Raw genomic sequence first — 20,430 nt, forward strand, 5'->3', positions numbered from 1 at the left:
AGAGGAGAAGCTGTGACTATAAACTGTGTAAATATTAAAGTGTCAACCGAGAGAGGAATGGTTCAGGAGAAACTGTGAAAAGATAACACCTCAGCAACTCCAGTGCCACGGTTCATCCTCACATATGGTCACAAACAAAACGGTGAATTATCTAAACTCAGTATTCATTAAATTCACTAAGAAGTGACCAAGATTTAATGTTTGTTTTGTTTGTAAAGCCGGAGAAAGACATATATCATGCGGGTCAACTGTCCAACGTGGAGACAGAAATCAGGGAGCAAGAAAGGTTCTCTATGTTTGGATTGGCAGAGCAGTTTCCATTAAAATGATGGATTGGATACCATTTAAGTCGTTTTAAAGAGGAAGAATGAAGGTCAAGAACTGGGAACAATCCTTCCGCTCATGTCAGTCTATAGTTGGCTTTGTGATTCTGTGTCTCCTAACAGGAAGCAGAGGGGTATAGCTCAGCATTTGATTGCTGATCAAGAGGTCCCCAGTTCAAATCTGGGTGCACCCTGCGTATTATTTTGAGCTAGAAACTGGGACAGGAATTTTTCCTCGACCAACATCCCAGGCAAGAGCAGCTATATTTAAACTATGCTCTAAAAACATGTGATTCTGATCACAGTAATTCTGGGAGGTTTAAAACGTTGTAATGTTCCTTTAAGATTCCTTTATCGCTAGTAAATCCATAGCTGCCTTTGTAGTCGCAAATCATTTCATGCTTTGCTGAAAAAGCCCTTAATTGTGGGAGGTCTTTTAAAAAAAAGATATGTAGGAAATTAGTTGAGCTTCCACTATAGACACATTAAGCACTTCAGAAAAAGCTCAAGGGAATTACATTATTTCATGGACTGCACAGTTTTTAAATACAAAAGTGAACACTAACAATTAGAAGAAGCGTGTCGTTCAGTGGTAGAGCATCTGGCTGCAGATCAAAAGATTGTGTGTATCAACACGAGAAAAAAAAAAAACACTCAGCTGGGCAATATCATTAGATTTGAGGGCATATGTTATTCTGCTTAATTGCAGTAACTGCATAGTCTGTTGCTGTGGCAATAAACAGCGTCAGTGATGCATTGTTGGTGCAGAGTGCTCACCGCAGGTTAATCAGCATGTTTAACTATTTTATTTAGTTCTCATGTAAATACTGTGATTGGAAGTGCTTTTGGGAAATGAGTGACTGAGCCCCCTGAGAAGTATTCCAGCAGCAGAGTGGGGGATTTATTTGTGTGTGTGGTGTCTGGATGGAACGGAAACCTGCAGACTTTCAGAACTCACTAGCAAACAATTTGACACCTGTGGCTGAGATGTTACACAATGTCCTGTGTTGCGTGCCAGTGGTTCTCAATCTCAGTGTAAATGCTGTGGTTTTTTTTTTTTTTTTTTTTTTTTATTCAGGGGATTCCAGGCTTCCTACAGGGGATGATTGAAAATCAGGATCCAGCTTTGTTATCCAGTTATGCACAGACTTAAGGGCGTATAACTGAAACACAGGGGGCACCCAGATTTGAACTGAGGACCTCTTGATCTGCAGTCAAATGCTCTACCACTGAGCTATACCCCCCATAAAAAGCTAGTGAAAAGTTTTGGGTTTTTTTTAAATAATTTTTCATCATAAATGAGGGGACACCCAGATTTGAACTGAGGACCTCTTGAGCTGCAGTCAAATGCCGAGTTATAGCTGAGCTATACCCCCTTCATTAAAAAAGGGTATCTTTATTCTGTGTTGTCCCTTTAACATACACAGTATGGCAAATGACAACAGTTGTATTAGTGTCTATATTGTCTTATTTGTTTGCACGTGCTTTTGGTAAACAAGTTCAATAAATTAATTATTGTTTGTGTTGTCTTTCTCGCTCTCATCAGTTCATCAGTGTATCTCCAGCTTTGGTGGAAGCATGTAAATCCTTCTTTTCACCCTTAACTGCGAGAAAAACGTAAATCCTTATTGGATTTTTATCTGCAGCATGGACCAAATTAATTAACGGAAGGCTAATGGAGGCTGCAAGCACATGTTCATTATCATACACAAACATGTGCCTAAGACTTTCAGAGGCTCGTGAGTGAACAAACACATTCGGGTTGATAAATATTTGCAGTTCCGACAGAAGTTGCCACCTTGACTCAGGCTGTCTGTTTGTGTTCGTGGGTATAATTCAATGTCAAACAGAGCTGAAATGACAAATAGAGCACAACATATGAGGGGAGGTGGGCGTGTGGGGGGGATAGCTACAGGGTGAAACATTTGACTGCAGCTCAACAGGTTCCCGGTTCAACTCTGGGTGACCCTGCTGTGCATAAACAGAGCATTGTGCTGCTGAGCTTTGCTGCACGTGGAAGCCAACATGATAGCAAACAATAAAGAAGCCCTAAGCTCTGTGGAGAAGCTTAAAATGCAAGAAATGTACACCTCCAATCCCGGCTATACACATGTTCTATAGGTGCTCATTTTGTTGCACATTTCTTTTGCTCTTTGCGACAGTCTGTTCCTATAACTTCTCTCAGGTTTAAATTGTTCTTGCCTATACGCTCAACAACACACAATCATATAAGGTCTGTATCCCCCCCCCACATTACGATAAACCCATTTTATCTTATTTTGTTACTCGTGGTCTTAGTTCAACGGTGGAGCACGTGGCTGCAGATAAAGAAATCCCATTTCAAACTCTCATTGCTCCCCATTGTTGATATCACATCCAGTCATAGCTGCAATTTTATATGTATCTACGCTAAAATATGTTATCTATGGACTAAGTATGCAGCCCATTATCGCGATAAAATGTGTAATACACACACCTGTCCACTAGAGGGAAGCGGGTCTTTTAACACATCTGTTGTCTGTCTGGGAGAAGAATATGCACATAAACAGATGCAGGTGAACACGTTTGCGACTCAGAAGGACGAGTCCGGGTCCAGGAGGGGTTTTGTCAAGTTTTTTTCTTTCTTAACCAATACCACAGGATTTTTTTTTTCCCTAACCCGAACGAAGGTTTGTATTTTCGAACCCTGACCTTGTGAGTTTCCACAGGATTTTGTTTTCCGAAAGCGCGTGGCACGTATACGCTTCCCTCTCGCGGACAGGTGTGTGCGTGTGTTACCTGGTTTGCTGCGATACCGGGTTGCAGCATGTAACCAAGAACATTTCGCAAACCAGTAACAGCGATTTTTGATTTTAAAAAGCATCATCACTTTCTAATGAAAAAAATTTGCTGCAGCTCATGTTTACTGTTAAGTTTATATTCACATCCCCTCATTATTTGCACAAAAAACAGACATCTGCATATGTTCTTTGATCTGGCAAATTCTTCAAAGATTTGTGCATCTGCATCACATGTACTTCAGCAGCACTGAGACACTCTTCATCTCATGCTTTGCCATAAATGTCTCATTTAACTCATCAGCCTTGGCTCAGATTCTTATCTTGTAATTAGCGCGGAGGAGACGAGTTAACCTGAGGTGAATGGACACTCGAGCATCTCCGTGAGCATGTGTATGTTATCATACATAATCATGCATGCCATGACGCACGCACACGTGGAGGCGCATCATCTCCTCAGGCCTCGGGCTCACCTGAAAACTCGCAGACTCATTAGGGAAGGATGGAAGGAGGAGGAGGAGGATGCAAGGAGCTGAGGGAGGGAGGGCTAAAAGAGGGAGGAGTCTGCAGGTCTGTGTATGAATGAAGGAGAGTATGTGTGTGTGTCATGTATTGACTTTACCAAGAGTACACGATATATGATGAATTAGAGATAAAAATGTGTCCCAGTAACCAAGTCAAAGGGCATTGGTAAAGCAAAAATGTTCTCCGGAGGGGGTGGGGTAGGGTGGGGGTGGGGGTGGGGGTGGGGGTGGGACGCTGCTCTGTGGTTGTGTCTGTTTATATGTGTGTGCATGTGAGTCAGGCTGAGAGTGACTCAGAATTAGATGTTTCTTGTTCTGTCTCCAGGCATCGATGGAGCATATTCAACGTGTGTGTTTGTGTGTGCATGTGTGTGTCTTGCGTGCGGATCACCTTTGCCGTTGGTGACAGATTTGGAGGGCAGAGGAAATGTGTGTGTGTGTGTGTGTGTGTGTGTGTTTGTGTGTTTATGTTTGTCTAAACCTCTGAATGTGCATCTCACAAACTACTGTACGTGTTTGTTATTCTTATTCATATTATTCGCATTCTCCAGGGAAGTGGCCAGTCTTTCATTACAGTGTGTGCTCACTTGTCTGACAGATCTGTCCCCGAGGCGTCTGCTGCTGCTAAATATCACACACCTGGATGCACAGCGTGTGCCGCTCCCCCTCATTCCGTGTCTTCTAAGACCCTATTACCATGCGAATAATAGCCAACAAAATCATACAGCACGTTCACCTTGATGAGTCTTCGTCAAAGGAGCCATATAGCACATGCGGGATTAGGGATGACTTCATTTACAACAGCATATCTTTAAACCCGCAGGAGCTGGGAAGCCGGGCAGAGGGAAGACGGATGAGGGGAAGGAAAGGTTTCTTTAAATAACGTTTCAAATATGTTATAAATACCACGGCTGCTGCTAAATTTGTTGTCGACTATTTTTTGTTGTGAAATGGGGAACGGGAATTGAAGGATGTGTTTTTGCTTATGTCTGTGTGCACACATGGAAAATGGTGGCATGTTTGTATATATTTTTGACTTCGTAGGACAAGAAATATTTAAAAAAAACAACTCGATTTAACAAAGGGTAGGATGATATGATAATACTGATTTAGACTGTAATAAATCATATATTAAATTAAATGTAATTATATTAAATAATTTAACTACATCTACTTTTTAATTGCGTTGAATCTTTTACTTTTTATGATTTCCAAAAAATTATGTTGCATTGCTTCATTTATCTCTTTGCAAGAAGATAAGGCTTTAATGCTCTTTGAATTGGCTCCACATTTCACACCCGCTGACTATGTTCATATTTGTGTAGAGTTTATGGCACAAACTAATCCAAATTATATCGATCACATAAAGTGTGTAAACAGTCTTGGAAAATAATCATGAAAATATATTTACTCTGTTGTATGATTTCATCTCTGCTGATGATCCTTTATCATGGTTGTATGAGATACACAATATTCAAAAGAATGTGTTCACTGAAATTCTGGAGGGAAAAATGGATGCTCATGCATTTTGAAATGCTAATGTAGAGTTTAAAAAGCAAATCTTCACATAGCTGCATCTTTAGGAGATCTTTCACATTTGGTTAATTCCTCTGTTAGCAAATCTGACATTAGGATAAACGAGGTTGAGCCGGCTGTATAGGCCCACTGCATCCTCCGTCCTCGCCTATGTGTCAGTAAAGGACTTTGGTAACCCACTTATGCAGCTGGATTTGCATTGAGTGAATTGAAGCGAAAGATTTAAATGGCATCAGTCTTGCTATTAAAGCAAAGCAAAACATCAGACAAACAGGGAGGAGCAGCTCTCTCTCGATCTGTGTGTGTGTGTGTGTGTGTGTGTGTGTGTGTGTGTGTGTGTGTGTGTGTGTGTGTGTGTGTGTGTGTGTGTGTGTGTGTGTGTGGAGGAGCAGGGGGAGTGCTGTCCCTTGCTCAGTGTGTGCAGCAGCTGCAGCTTTCAGCCTCAGTCTACACTGTAGGGGCCATTCTGCTGTCTGAAAGACTGATAGATACAAAGAGCAGAGCGGTGATGGGAGATGACTCGGAGGATAGCGCTGATGGTGCGTTTCAAACACACTCGTTCTCCCCGCACCGCTGCGATTCAAACATTTGTACGAAGGGAAAACAAAAACCACGCTTCCGGGTCAAGTATTAAGAGTGGGGCTCTGAATGAGTGAGGAGGGAATCACAAGGCTAACGCAGTCAATTTTACAACTTCTGACCGGAGGGCGGGAAGATTTGGACCGAATTTGGAGATAGTAGTCCACCCCCTCCCTCCTTCCCTGATCCTTGACCGCTGTCTGTCTTCCACACAGCAGTGAAATAAAAATAAATAAAAAAACAACAACTGGTTTACAGATGCTGGTCTACGCCTGACGCACACATATGTTACTGAGGGAAAAAAACCTGCAAGCGAAGCAATCAATTCTCACACTAGAGAAACAAACACTCATGCATGCACACATAAACCCACAAAGGCAAGCACAACATGCATGGCACCCACAGTGTAATGAGACAAAAATCAGAGAGAGAGAGAGAGAGAGAGCGCATGAATGGAGAGCCCTGTTTGAGCCAGTGGCACCGAGCGGACACAAAGCTCTCATGCAACATCCCATTCACAGCCTGGCACAGAGGGCAGAAAAAAAAATGGAGCTCTCGCTCAAAAGCCAGCTCGAAGCACAGAGGTATTATAATAACCGAGAGGGGAGGACTTGGCTCGCTCCTGTGTGTCCCCCCCCACACCCCACTATCCCCTGTAGGGAACACCATCCCCCCACCTCACTCCCTGTGGACCCTCGCTACCCGCCCCCACAAATCCCAACGCTGCCTCACCCTTCCACTAACCTCCCTCTCTCTGCTCACACCATACTGTTCTCCATCCCCATCCCCCCTCGCTCCAAAACCTCCAACGTCCTCCTCCTCCTCCTCCTCATCATCATCCATCAAGGACCTTAAGGGCCGACTCGAGCTCTTTACACATCACGTACCCTGCACACCGCTGGATGTCATGGTTTATTCCACCTAGAGTTGGAGCCCATGAATAGCTTTCACAATATGATGCCCGAGGGTCAGAAACCGTCGATCCGATCCAACCATCACCAACCGGTGAAGAAAGCTGTCTTTATACTGGGTTTCAGATTTGACCTTGATTGCTACGTGTAGTTTGCAGCTGCATCTAATAATTTATCTCTGATCTATCAGCTAACATAATGTCAGAAATAGTCGAAAATCCCTCCCCTGAAGTGCAAAGTAAGTTCCTCCAATTTCCTTTTTTTAATCTGACCAACAGTCTGAAAACTGTAAATATCCAGCATACAATCACATAAGACAAAGAAAAGCAGCCATTTTCAGCACTGAGAAGTGAAGAGCATTCAGCAGCAGCTCAAGAGGTTCCCGGTTCAACTTCAGATGCCCCCTGAAACTGTGCACACATAACCTAAGTGCCACTTCGACATTGTTCTGAATCTGCCGGCAAGGTTGAGCTTCACATTCGTGTTTACGTACTGTTTTGAGTGTCCATGGCAGCCGATGGAAGTAAACACAGAGGAGATAACAGGAGCCAAACAAAGACACAGTAGACTGTTTCACTCAAGACCAAACTATTTGGGAACTGCAGTCAGAGGTGTGGTATGCTGGATTCGGGGTTTAAGTTGCTGAACCATTTTTCCCATTTCTGTTTGGGGACAATTGCCATCACCTCCTGTGATATCTATGATATCTCACTGAATGAGAGAAACCTATTGTGTAACCGTGTGGCCATTATTTGGTGTTGCACTTTTACTTTATTCCCTCTGATAAGAAATGCAGTGTCGAATTCAAGCTTTCTCTTCGTGAAATCACTCCTCCATCTCTAAACAAACTGTTTTCTGTGCTGTACTTTCTGAGGGTTGTTTAACAACTTACCTGGGGAGTCCCCTCTGTGCACAGCTTCAAACCCCACTGGGAGCATTTTGTCTGCCTTGTTTTGTTGACTTCCTTATTTGGTCATTTTCCTTGATGTTTTTGCTTCTAGCATCGGAAAGTAGGCTATGTTGGTCTTCTTTTTTTTTTTTGCCTGTTTTGTTGTGCCGTAGTCAACTGACAAAGTTAATAGAGTTTGATGTGTTTTAGTTGCGACAATGACATTCATTCTCATAATTTGTCCATTTTCCACATACGGTGCTTGATAGCTGGAAGAGGATGCGTTTCTTGTCCAACGTGTGTGTGTGGGGGGGTGTGTGTGTGTGTGTGTGTGTGGTGGTGGTGGTGGGGGGGGGGGGGGGGGAAAGGGGGGGTTAGATGTTGATTTAGTGATGCGGTATGCAGGAGTGTCCACAGGAAGTTTTATTTAGAAACCTGATCGGATTCTGTATGCCGTTCCTGTTTCTGATTTCCGGGCCGGCTGATCTGCTCTGTGCAGCTTGACGCGGCTTCCCTCTATAGTTTCCGTCAAAAATAGATTAGGCACATATTTTTAGGGGAGCGGAGAGAAGAGTCCAGGATGCTGCTGAAATACGGCGCGGCAAGTCCTGTGCAATCGCAAGCAATGTCTGGCAGAAATGATCTCCGGATGACGAAGCCAGAACACGATGCAGACGTTCGTTGTGGAATCAAGCCTCGACGCATAATGAAACAACAATAGAAGAAAAAAAGACCCGCTTTCCCGCCTCCTTATTGAGGGTCTTTACGAAAGACCATCTTATTTTTTACAGACCGCTCTTATTTTGGAGGGGCACTCCAAATCAAAGGCATCTCTGAAAAGAAGGAAATGGTTAACAGAGCCTTTAGCTAAGCACAGAAAAAGTACGAAAGTGTCAACTTTCTGTCACGGCTTTCTAATGAGGTTGAAACGCTGTTGTTAAATGTCACAGCTGTGACTTTAAAACATCCTTGATGTTGGCGTGGAAGGAGAGCGGTGCAGACTCACCATCCTGCTCTCATCATCCACAGTGTGCTTTCAGAGAGACGGAGCACTGATGTGAAACAAGCCACTAACAAGCAGCGGAAAGCAGAAATATCCCCCACAGAGCAAAAAGATTTACTGACTTCAACACAAACGGTCAATTACTACACACGCGCAGAAAAACCACAATCTCTTCACTTATTGATGAGATCGACTTCTGGTGTTCATGGGTGCTTCCCTGCCAGCTGATGTATACAGGAGCTGATTAGAGAGGTGATTTATGGCTGACCGTGAATAATGGCTCTCTGAGCTCAGCCACACTGACATTAGAGGAGAGGCACCGGGGATGCGTGGCGAAAAGACAAATGGGTTAAGCGAGGTAAAGCGGGACAGCGGGAACGAGATGAAGGAGGACATAAGAGCATTAGGCCGCTCCTGTACGGGAGCCCAGATTCACCGTGAAGCTCATTGTCTCGGGCCAAAGCGGACCTCAGACCTGCCAACTGCTCTCACCCCCCCCCCCCCCCCCCCCCCCCCCCCCAACTCCAGCTCTGTCAGCGCCCACCGCACAGACGACAAACAGACTTTAAAGCATGGTATTAAAAGAGCATATATCACAAACGGGTCCCCGAGGACGTAATACAAAGCAACAACACTAATGAGTGACTGATTAACAGCTGTCCCATTAAAGCCGTCCCTCTCTTAACACCTGACATTTCACTTTAAACAAGTTAATAGCTCAACTTCCACGCCTGCAGCTGGCGTGAAATTGGCACTCAGAGCATCGTGAGATGTGGACATCTATTTAGGGTGTGACAATGAGTCAATCAGTTAGAAACACGCATGACTTCCCGCAGAGAATTAATTAGCATTGTGTAATGAAATGTGGCTCGCACCCCGCGGCACCGGGGCTCTTTGAAAACAGACATCTTAGAGGAGCGACCGTCAACTTCGGGATCTTCTGTTGCTTCAGTTGTAGAGCACACACGCTGCCAGGAAGGAGAGCACACCGAGGCCAAATGCCACTGCCAGCCGTGGTTGAATTTGTTTACTCCAGATAAGTAGAGACATCCTTGCCATCACAGTGACTGAACGCTGAGGAGATGATTTTGGCTTAGTTTATCTGGAGGAGGAGCGATGTCTGCGCATCCAGGGCTCATTGTGCACGTACACACAGGCACGAGGCTCTAATTAAAGTTTTACTTGGGTTACATTGATGACATTAACCCTTTAGGAGCTGAAACTGAGCCTCCTTGTTGACACCGATACTCTCGCCCACCTGTGGCGACTGGTCTGCAGGCCGAGCTGATGCCAACTTCCTCCATCTTTACAAATTTATAACAGTTTTTGGACAAAGATCTTTTTTTTTCCCCCTCATGTATTAATTCCCTGATTAAATACACACAAAAGATCTGAACGTACTACAGTCGAGTCTGAAAAGATTTACTTTACCACGCCTGAAACATTGAGTTCTTGCTTTTCCCTGAATTCATAGCACAAGTTGGCCTCGAGGGGATAAGTCACCCTGTACTGGGAGCTGACGGGGGGGGGGGGGGGGGGGGGGGGGGGGGGGTTAAGCATCTTGCTCAAGGCTACTTCATCAGAACTTCCCCGATGTGGGAGACCTAAGCACAAAAACATACAAATGTGTTGGCAGACACTGACCCTGACCCCTTTTTTTCGTGACAGATCCTCAGGACATCATTCATGTTAATAACCGACCATGGCTGCGGCATGAATGTTAGGGGACAAGGATCTCCCAAGCTATTATACTTTAATATCTGGGTAACAAGTCCGTGTCAGTGCACGACACTCATCAGCCATCGCTCACTTTCATCTGACTGCACCACGGACGCTGTCGCGCCACTGTCACTGAATTTGCCTTAAGGAGTAAAATCAGGCCGAGTGAAGATCCTGACTGCAGGCAGGGCCAAGGTTTATCCAGCGACAGCACTCAGAGACAGAGTTGAAACAGAGTTCAGCCTGAAATTCATTAAAATACTTCACATAGAGCCACCAAGTGTCACTAGATTAATAGGTGAGAGTCAGGAGGTAAATGGGTAACAGAGAGGGGCAGCGATCTTAATTTTAGTCATGTCTGAGGATGGCAACGTCACACATGTAGAGATGTCTATCTCTACATCTGCTGGATGGATTGAAATTCAACACCGACATTCATGTCCCTCAGGATGAATTATAACAACGCTGATGATCACTTTTCATCTATCACCATCATCAGGTTGAAATTTCAATCTGGCTACTGCTTTACTTGCAAAACTAATGGCTTACCCATCAGGAGTTCTTACTTTTCAGTGGCTATTAGCAGTTGTTGGCAGTCCGATGTGCTGGTTGGTTTACATGGCAGCCTTTAACGCCGTTAAATATCGTCATGTTAGCGTTGTGTTAGCATTTAGCGTACTGTTTAGCCTCGCAGTCACTAGCATTGCCTCTTCCTCATCCCACAATTATTAGAATGAATTTTTTTAGGCGACTGAATCACTAATCTACACCTTCACAAGGCCGGCGACTTGTTTGGACAAAGTGTGCCTCTTCGGAGAACTATGTAAGCCTCTGAGGAGATAATTTTGGTGGCTCAAGATGATTCAACTGAACCTTTAAGAGGAAAAACAGTTTCATACTTCCAGTAAAAAAATTCTGCAGCTCAACCAAACCCAAGAATTTTCTTTTTTTTTTTTCTTTTTTTTTTTTTTTTTGTGAAACGTCTCCAGGCTCTCTCTTTTTGTTTGAAGTGTCTTTTCCGTGAGCCCTCTTTTATTGAGAGTTGTGGATTGGACTGTTGTTTTGTTTAGCGTTTAGAGTTCAAGACATGCCCCAGACCAGGAGATGTAACCGAGACACAAAGACACGGAGGCGGCGAGTCCAACATTAAGCTGTCAACATTAAGAATTGATTCAGAGTTGCAGCCAAATCCAGCAGATGGTGGGTGAATGTAAACGGAACCGAGCAATCAAATCTCTCACAAAACTCTTCAAGGATGCAGAGAAAGGGAGGAAAGTAGAGACTGAAAAGGCCAAAAGAGAGCTGGAGAGCCGCGATGGAAACACAAGGGAGTGAAAGGAGAACAAAAAAGAGCCCCGTTACGGCAATATGTTCTCGCCTGCAGTTACACTTGTTCCAATACAACTTTAATCATCCGATCACGCTCGCCATGTCAACTGACAGGTCCTGCTTGTGCAAAAATTGCATTTTGCGCTCACTGTTATTGGATCTAAAAACCCATAAATGAAAGAATGAACAATGAGCGAACAAGCAAAAAGACCGAAGAGAGACAGGACACAAAGAAACTAACACATTTAAATAGCCTCAGGATAGGCAACATTGAGGCCAAGTTTGGACACACATGAATACAGTCTTAGTGTAAGTAAATCCATAAACAGAAATGTCTGATTCAGGACTGGCTAAAGAAAAAAACAATCACACATTCTCCGAGCTGAGAACTCCAGAAATACATGGTTGCCTGTCGGAAGCAAATTCTTCAGGCGCCTCGCAGGCCGGGCGCCAAGTGTATACACCAACTTAGCGAACTGTCCTACATCACGTTAAAGACAACACAGCGCTCTGTTTACATTTGCCAACATCAAAATGCCAATCGGGTAAAGTCTCTTCTCGTTCAGGGCTATGTATGGCTTCTGTTATAAAAGGAGATAAGGTAAATACGCCTGCACATTCCGCAAGATGGAAAAAAAATATTTCATTTGTTTTGACTTCTCCTCACATACATGCATAAAAGGGCTGACCTGGTATCCGGCCAGTTCATTATTGTTTAAAGTTATTACTATTTATGGTTCACAATAACCATTTACTGTGTGTTAGCATTCATGGTTGAGGCCTATCTTTCCAAATTCTAAATGTTTTTATCAGCAGTGGCGGAGTTTGCTATCCCTGCAGATGCCTATCTGAGCATGAGGTATTTACTGGTGCATTTATTTGATTGATAACAGCCTCTAATTGAGAGTTAGTCTTAGCGACTGCTAATGACACAGCAAATACAACGTCGTGCTGATAGTGCATCACCTTAAAACCTGGAGAAATTACAAAACAAAGATTGGCTTTAGTTCAAAGTCAGCAACAGGAAAAGAGAGACAACAATCTTTGTGTTTTCCCTAAATTTGTGGAAGATTTAGATGCACACGTATTCAGTGGGGAAATTTTGAGGTCCTTCCCAAAGGAAATTTTACACTTTTCCAATTAAAAAAATATGTAATTACACATCATTCTTATTTGTTATTACTGCATTTGTGTAAGATTTTAAAAAAAAAATTTTTTTTAAAAGCTAGAGCAGATAATAAACAAACAACACCCAAAAAGCCTAAAGACAAAATCAGCCAGAGATGTGCAGTATGGAACAGCTACAATCATTAGATCTGAGGAAAAGTCATTTCGTTAATTTGATCCTTTCCAGAATGACTCGGCTGAGATGGTACCCAAAACTGCTTGGGGTGCTGCGCCTTCAGCCTTTTAGTTGTGGGAAAACCCTGTTTGTGTAAAGGAGTAATAAAAACATGTTTTATCCAGAGCTGCACGTGCCAGGCACGTTAATCTCCACAATAAGATAACTAACTTTGCTTTACTTACTGACGAGGCCACAGTGTGACTAGTTTTTCTTCCACCTTATCAAAACTGTAAATTAGAATGTAAATAACAGCGTTAAACTAATGACTAAACACAGTTATTGAACACAAATGCTTCATCTATTTTGATCATAGTAGCACCAGACGGGGAGTTTGTACCTGAGGGGTCGTGACTGCTCGTGTAGTCCCATGCCGAACTGGAGGCAGGAGCTGAGATGAAATCCAGAAACAGTCGCACAGTGCCAGCCGCGGAGGCTTCTGCTGCCGCCGCTGCCGCTGCCGCTGCCGCCGCTGCCGCTGCCGTCCCCTACGGCCTGAGCATGCAGTCACTAAGTCATTATCATTCTCCGAACAAACATGCTCCTCATCTGACTTAATCTGTATGTAAACGGTCTGTCTTGAGGCTTCTTAAGGGGGAAAAAAAAAAAAGAAAAAAAAAAAAGGCTCAGTTCCCTCGACTTTCCGCTGCATTCAAGATAGTCCCATGAAACAGAGGCCCAAACCAATAACAAACCCAGAAAGAGGAGAAAACAGAAACAGCACAGGGCTATTTAAAGTTGGGCCTTGAGCACTTCTGTCAAGTGAATCTGTTTTTTCCTTTCTTTTTTTGTTTCAGATGTAGGGTCTCGAAGTGTTAGCCCGTAAGGCTATCGTCAAGGCTACACTAGTAGCACGAGAGCATCTGTGCCCGCCGACGGGCTTTTTCCTACCCATCACACCATGGTGGGCTTTGGTTCAGATGATCCCGAGGCCTTGTGGTCATGGAAACCCACTCATGTATGAATGTTACTTTGTTTAAATATGACTCCAGAAGAAGAGACAAGAGAGGAAAGGACAGGGCAGGACTGTCCTGGGAGACACATCACGTGTCGGTGATGTAACAGGAAAGAAAAAAGGACTTGTCGCTTTGGCGTTTTGGTGGCCAAAAATTATGAAACCATGAGGAAGCTGACAGGTTGGGCAGGGGGCTTTCCTCAGTCTGCTTCTAATAAAGCATTATTGTACTTCTGGACTGCAATGAAATGGTGAAAATTAATCAAAAACAAACCCTGAGGATAAAAAAATAATAATAATAATCTGAGCAAGACATTACGTCAAGAAGAGATCTCATGAACAGATTTCCAGAAGATAATCCCAATTGCGTTTGATTTTAATGTTTAATTTACTGTTTAATTTTCTTTCACATATATAACAAATGCATCACAGTAACATTGAAAAGCTGGAAAATTAATTTTCTTTTCATCAACTGGTAGATTTATTGACTTAAAAAGGGTCTGATGTTGAAAAATGGAATATTTTATCAACTAACGAGTAATTAAGTCACCAAATATCCTTGAGGAAGTTTATTTGGGATTAAACTTGCTTTCTTAAAGTTAAAATTAGTAAAAAAAAAAAAAAATCCAAGGACAAACAGGCCTTCTGTTTTCACTTACAGTAGTGATGAGCCACAGTCTGTAAAACACTACTAGACATGGATACGTGTCATAAATTGATCTAATATTAGATAGATAGCACCTCCCATTATGGTCATTTTGCACATGGATAACATATAACCTCAATCCAGCCTCTGCTCGCAACATATCTTGAAAAGCTTCTGTATTTCTGAAGCTGCGGCGACGCTCCAGTTGCATGTGATCAAAGCTACAGTATGAGGTCTCCATAGGAGGCTGTAAGAACGCTGAGCACGACCCCAGAGCATCTCAGTGTCTGGGGGGACACGTTGCACATGGAACAGCGGCTAAAAAAATAACGCACCGTTAGCTCGTCTCTTTCTAGCGTTTTATTATTAGCGGAACCACTTGTAGTGGCTCGATTGAGTGAAATTAATTTCCAAGGCGGGTAAAGAGCCACAGAGGCCGAGAGGGTTTAAACATTAAGATGAATCAATATTGTCATTAGCGAAGGTGGACGTAAGATGAGCCCCGAGATGAACGCCTCGAAAGCAAAAGCGGATGGTCGAACTCTTTTGCCGCGAGTACAACACTCAGCTCCTTGACACGGTGACGGAGCCGGTGACCTTTAGGAGGAGGGTGAGTTCAGGTATGTTGGGCCGGCATCAGAAAAAATACCTCGCTGTGGGAGTACGGGACCAAAGTCACATTACATAATTGCTAAAGGAAAGTAATAGAGACAGCAACAACAAAAAAAAAGATCTGAGGGGAGAAGAGGACTGGATGTCCTGTGCAGCTTTACCTCAGACATGCGAGGAGGAAAACGGAGTGATCGATGATGATGATGATGATGATGATGATGATGATGATGATGATGATGCATCGTACCTTTGCAAAGGCTGACCTTTAAACCTCAAAGATCAAGCGTCATGCTCAGATTGAACAAAATTTAGACTACAATTTATAAAAATGGTTTTGTTGTATAACGTTTTCACAAATTTAGTGAATTATTGGACATGTATATATATATATATATAGAGAGAGAGAGAGAGATGAATGTGTTTCTAAATATTTTGATGAAGTAATGGCCAGGTTGATGAACTCACTAGACAAATGCAACATTTCAAAAAGGAAGAGACGATCCATAAATGAAGTTTTGTAATGTATGTAGCCTACTGTTGATAAACTGAGGAAAACATTTAAGAATTAAACATATATTCATGCTAATATACGATTAGAATCGAATATATACCGTAAAGTAACCTCTGACACATATTTAAGGTTTAGAAAAATATTAAATCCGGTTAAAACCTTTTCGAAATATGACGTTAGGGTTAAAAAAAACAAACCACAAAAAAAAAAAAAAAAAAAACTACATTGATGCAATTATATCCTTAAAAAAAAAATAATAATAATTTCAGAATTGCTTCGTGTCCACTTCAACAAAATGGTGAGGGATGATTTGCAAGGATATTGTACACACTTAATAGTTTGAGGTTCTGATAAATGTATCACAGACATGGTGATTTAAAAAAAAAAATAATGACAAGAACACGATTACAAAATAGAATTACAAAAACTTTCCTGATGTGGCTGAATTCAACCTCCGGCTCAAAGAGGGGCAGGGAGGGGTGAAAGAGGCCGCGGGGTGGAGGGGGGGGGGGTCGTCAGCACTGACGAAATGGGAGTAATATGTTCATTTGGTTATTGTTATGATGAATCATTACTACATGCAGACAGTAGAACATCTCATTTAAATTTCGGACTTCACGCAATCCTCGCTGTCCTCAGACGGGTTATTTCGTTATTTCGTTGTTTTGTTTTTTTCTGCTCTGTGGTCAAACTTTCCTCACATTTCTGTCTGTTTTTGTGCACCCGAGAGTGTGTGTGTGTCTGTGTGTGTGTGTGTGTGTGTGTGTGTGTGTGTGTGTGCTTATGTGTGTGTGCGCCTCAGTGTGTGGTGGAGTGTGCCAGGCAAGGCGGTGACAGGGTGTCGGCCTCGGTCTGTGAACCTGGCTGCTCTGTTCAGCTCTGCCTGTGACGGAGAGCGAGGGGGACATCGCCCGGCCGTGGCTGCCCCAGCTGGGCCAATCAGGCGTGAGCGCTCACGGTCGGATCAGCGCATGCCTTCCGCCATGTGCAGCGCTGTGGCACAGATCCCCTTATGGATTCTAATATGTTCTCCACAGTGGCAGCGGCACTCTGCTGATCACTCGTGTGTGTGTGTGTGTGTGTGTGTGTGTGTGTGTGTGTGTCTGTGTGTGTGTGTGTGTCAGCTCAGATAATGAAGGTGACTCTGCGCGTTCCATGAGAATACGAGTGTCCTCCTTGACTGCACCTGTGCTGATAGTGTTTCACAGGGTTACACAGAGTCGCACGGCTGAACAACAGGCTCCGCTAACTTTGTGCGTGCTCGTGAAAACTTTCAACTTTCACCGCTGCGGGGCTCGATAACCGAGACAAGTCACTGTATTTGGGCCAGACGATTATTTTTTATTTTTTTATTATAAATGATCCAAAAATCACACAAGTAGTAAGTGTTCTCACCAGGCTGGTAAAAACGTAGTCTCATTAAAACTCTCCCATCTGATTAATAAAGTTTGGATAACTTTAGCAGCTCTGGGAAGTTGACCCGCTGCGCATGCAACTTTTAAATCTCTGCAGTGTAAAAGTTTGCTCATGGAGACAAAATCTCCCCCAAAAAAAACATAAATTAAAAGGAACTAAGATGTTATTTAAACTTTCACAGATTGTTGTGTTTGAGGTCGTCATTACTGACACCAGCCCCTGAAGCCCAGAGCATTCTTTTCCGTCTCAAAAAAACATCACCAAATTTAGTCAATAATGGCTCCACAGCTGTGAGGCCAGAATGAGCAACACTGGCCCTTTATGGATAAGAGACACTTGGGAGAATTTTAAATACAATAAGTCTCTCTGAGACGTTGAGTCAGTGACACTGTGAGCCTGTTCTCAAAATGTTCAACTGCAAGTCACACTTACATCTGTGAGAGGAGGTCGGGGGGTGGGGGGGGGGGGGGGGGGGGGGGCAGATGAGGGGAGGAACAATAACAATCACCCGCCGGGGGGGAAACGGAAATATAAACACAAGTATGTAATTCTGTTATCCAGAGTACTTTTAACAAAACCACCAAAGACAACAGAAAACGAGCTTCTATGAACAAAAAAAAAAAAAAGAAGCCGATTTATGTTTTTAACAGCTCGATAGAAGAAAAAAAACTACAAACATCCCTCTCTCCAACAGGAAGTTGAACACACACAGCTTGAAAGTGGCTTCGTTCAAAGTCTTTATACTCGACCCGGATGAGGTCAGGAGGGCAAAGAAATTCACGTGGTTCTGCTGCCATAACATTCATCCATATGAAACGCTGTGGGACTGGATGGCCTCCTCACTGAACGCGCCTGGAAAGATGGTGTCAGGTTGTGCTTTAATTACAGATGCAGCCCGGGTCAAAGTTCAAAATGTGACTCATCTCTCTGGTCTTACTTGTTGCCTGTCATGTCCAGCTCAGCCACTCAGGCCTTGTTCCAAGTTTTACTCCACCTCTCATTGCCTGCCTGACTCCACCATTTAGCCGGCCTCAGTCATCTCCACGAGCCTTCAATAAATTGCCCTAAAACAGCTGTTTCCGTCTCCGTGTTCTGCTTTTGGGGTTGAACCTTTGAACAACCATTAACATGGAAAATGAACATGCAGCTACTTGATGATTCTTCAATTCTGCTCAACGAAGAATCACAAACATTTGTCTCAATTGAAGATGTAAATAATTCAGATATTTAGGAGGTGCTGATTGGGCCTGAGGATTGATGACAGCATTGTCAAACTAATGTTTTGAACTAATCCAAGTTAGGAACGCTAAGAGAGGAAGCAGAGCGACCACGAATGAAACGGAAACAACAGGTAAGCGGAGCACACCGTCAGCAGTGTAGAAGAACGCTACCTCATCGCTGCCGACCGTGCCAGAAATAAACGTAAACCGGCGAGAGACAAAGGTTGTGTCATTGGGAGAGTGACAGTGAATGAAAGGCATCTCTCTGCCCTCATCCCTTGTCACGTTGTGGCTCCGCCCCTCCGGTGACCCGGGGGAAGTGGCATGAGACCTGTCACCCCCGAATCACAGCTCGGGCCACGATATGTAAATGTGTCAGCATGCACAGCTTCACGAGTCTGACATATCGGTCTGAATATGCATGTGCGACGCTGACTGGAGCGTAAACATCTCGGTACGTGCGGGCCTCGGTGCATCTGCATGTGTGTGTTTTTCCAGGCGCGCAGCACGTATGTCCGCGCTGATCCCGGTATGTAATAGTGACATTCCCGCTGGGAAGGAGCCTCACGACCGTTTTCATTTGTTAGACTGCCCGTATCTCCTCATGGATACGGGCTATGTGAAGGTGACATCTGATTTCATCCACACTCTGTGGGGGGTCTCTCTGTCTGGCTCTGTAACTACACGTGTACCACCCATGTTCGCACATTATGCAAGGACGGATTCACTGCTTCTCTTCGTTTCATATCACTGTATGTTATTGGTACTTATTAGTCTGTTTTTTGTTTTTTTTAAAAGATGCAGATTTACAGACGTGGCTTTGGGCTTTGGGAGCTGATGATGTGAATGTGTCGTTTATTTAGAGAAATGCTAACAAGTTGTTATTAGTTTATTTTAGATTCATATTTATTGTAGAGTTAGTGTCATAATTTCATATAATATGGCGGAAGGATTCAATTGCAAAATGTAAACATGACTAAAGTCCCGCTCCGGTCAAATATGTTTCTTCTTGAGTTTAAAACTAGAAGCCTGTTTTCACATTCGTCTGTGCTATTTGAAAATTTGAATTGAAAGGGTGGACCGACGAGCATGATTTCACAACTTTCAGCCTCCAGTGAACATACACTCAGAAACATTAAAAAAATAAAAAAATAAAAAAATAAAATAAAAAATCAGAAAGCTTTGCAGTGTTTCAAAGCAGCTTTGAACTTTTGCGAAAATCAGCAGTGATGTGTCACCACCGATGATCGCCTCGTATTTACTGTATTTATTATTTTAATGATCTCATACTGATGGATTTGTTTATCGTGCTGTTTATATGGTGCATTTGCTGTTTTGTGGTATTTTTTTTTGTCCATCCACACAGAGACACCAGATTCAAATGACTTCCTAGCTAACACGGGCGCAATTACTATTAGATGTGAGCTATCCCTGTAAAAATAATCAATAAAATACATAATAAATATTGACTTTAAAGTGGAATATGAGACATCTTGTGTCCACCAGATAAGCTTTAAAAATGTTTGAATATTTGCATATTCATGAATTTTTCCAACGAGTGGGAACGAGTAGATGTCTTCATAAGGAATATTTTAAGTTAATATTTTTGGTGCCGATTATGACAAGTGATCCTTTAAAGTAGAGTACTTTATATACATCTCAAAACATGTGTGACGGGGATCTTTAAGTGTAAAATAGTGCTGTAACAAGCATATAATCAGTTCATAATCAGTTCATCTATTTTTTTTTGTGAATGTATTCTGTACAAGAAAACATCAGAAAATGGTAAAAGAAAAAAAAAGTCAAATGTATTCTGATACAAAACAGGAAAAAAGCAGTACATTTTGAGAAGCAGGAAGTTGGAGATGATATTTGCATGATAAAGTTACAATGATTAATCACTTATCAAAAGTGTTTCCACTTGATTTCTTTTGACAGACCCATTTATCAATGAACTAATTATGTCATCTACGTGGAAAATCAGATGGAGTACACCTTGAATTATTCTTACACGTGTGCAAATACAACATTGCAGAATAGAAAGGAAGGACACGGCACTACTGCATCGCAGTTACTTTTGAAATGTGCACACGTGTGTTGCACAACTACCACATGCCGCAGCAGTGCTACACGGTTGA

The 20,430-nt window shown here is 42.9% G+C and overlaps 1 protein-coding gene and 1 non-coding gene across 4 annotated transcripts in view; both read right to left on the reverse strand.

Moving 5' to 3' along the window:
- The window catches only part of gjc1 (gap junction protein gamma 1), a 44,099-nt gene that overhangs the window by 17,843 nt on the left and 5,826 nt on the right, over window positions 1-20,430 (reverse strand). The window contains exon 2 of one of the 3 annotated variants that reach the window (XM_069148583.1): window positions 13,273-13,427. The exons of the other annotated variants lie outside the window; for them this stretch is intronic. The gene's annotated coding sequence lies outside the window, so the exon portion shown is untranslated. The remainder of the gene's footprint in view (window positions 1-13,272; window positions 13,428-20,430) is intronic. 3 annotated transcript variants of the gene reach the window in all.
- On the reverse strand, window positions 1,496-1,567 carry trnac-gca (transfer RNA cysteine (anticodon GCA)). Its single transcript has one exon. It is a non-coding gene; the product is annotated as a tRNA-Cys (tRNA).

The sequence above is a fragment of the Embiotoca jacksoni genome, unplaced genomic scaffold (genome assembly GCF_022577435.1).
Source record: "Embiotoca jacksoni isolate LCO1_2020_lvr unplaced genomic scaffold, fEmbJac1.0.p SCAF_15, whole genome shotgun sequence".
In the NCBI taxonomy this organism is placed as follows: Eukaryota; Metazoa; Chordata; class Actinopteri; family Embiotocidae; genus Embiotoca; species Embiotoca jacksoni.